The sequence below is a fragment of the Triticum aestivum genome, chromosome 6D (genome assembly GCF_018294505.1).
Source record: "Triticum aestivum cultivar Chinese Spring chromosome 6D, IWGSC CS RefSeq v2.1, whole genome shotgun sequence".
Classification (NCBI taxonomy): domain Eukaryota; kingdom Viridiplantae; phylum Streptophyta; class Magnoliopsida; order Poales; family Poaceae; genus Triticum; species Triticum aestivum.
The window spans coordinates 457,643,748-457,644,830 of record NC_057811.1 but is presented as its reverse complement, the minus strand read 5'-3'; positions in this window follow the sequence as shown (position 1 = coordinate 457,644,830).

The following is a 1,083-nucleotide window of genomic DNA, read 5'->3' as shown; positions in this document are numbered from 1 at the left end:
TCATAAACAATAAATGAACCAAATAGTTATAAAAAGATAATATATACCACATCCGAATCATAGATAGGACGAGGGCCGACGGGGGCGGATACCAAAACCATCGCACTATGTAATAAGAAGGAATAATAAAAGTAACAAAATTAGACAAGTATCTTTCTAAAGTAAGAATTTTTTTTCTTTCAGAAAGAAGATAAGAACAATAGGCTCACCACGGTGGTGCTGGCGACGAGATCGGCGCGGGCGATCGACGGCGGTGAAGACGGGGACGGGACGTGACGGACCGCTAAACCTAGACAAATCTCGGGGAAAATGGAGCTCGGAGGTCGAGTTTCGAGAGGAGAAAGATTAACTAGTGTGGCTCAGACATTTCATCGAACACCTCATGTGCATAGGAGGTGAGCTAGAGCACCCAAATGCCCTCCCCTCGCCGGCCAGAAAAAACAGAGCACTGTGGAGTGCTCTGCTGTGGCGATGGGGTATATATAGGCAACTCATTGGTCCCGGTTCGTGACACCAACCGGGACTAAAGGCCTTTGGTCCCGGTTTGTGCCACGAACCGGGACCAATGCCCCCCTTTAGTCCCGGTTGGTGGCACCAACCGGGACCAAAGGGCTTGTGCTGCCCCGCGTCAAAAGTTTAGTCCCACCTCGCTAGTTGAGAGAGCTCGAGAGTGGTTTATAAGCGCTGCTGCGCCCACCCTCTCGAGCTCCTCTCAACTGCAGGCTTTCGGGCCTAACCGTTCTCTTTGCCTGTGGGGCCTACTGGGCCTTCTGCGGGCTTGAATCCTGGCCCATGGATGGGTTTCAAGTCGTATTCAGGCCGTGGTGGCCGAGTAGGTGGCATAATTTTTTTCCCTGTTTTTTGTTTACTCTTTTGCTTTATTTATTTTGTTTTGTTTCTACTTACAACAAAAAACTTATTTATTTTATTCCATTTTGTTTCTAATTACTTATGTATTTTACTTTATTTATTTTATTTTTATTTATTTTACTGCTGCTATTTTTATTTATTTTACTGCTGCTATTTTTATTTATTTTATTAAGGTTTATTTATTTTATTTACTATAGTTTATTTTATTTTATT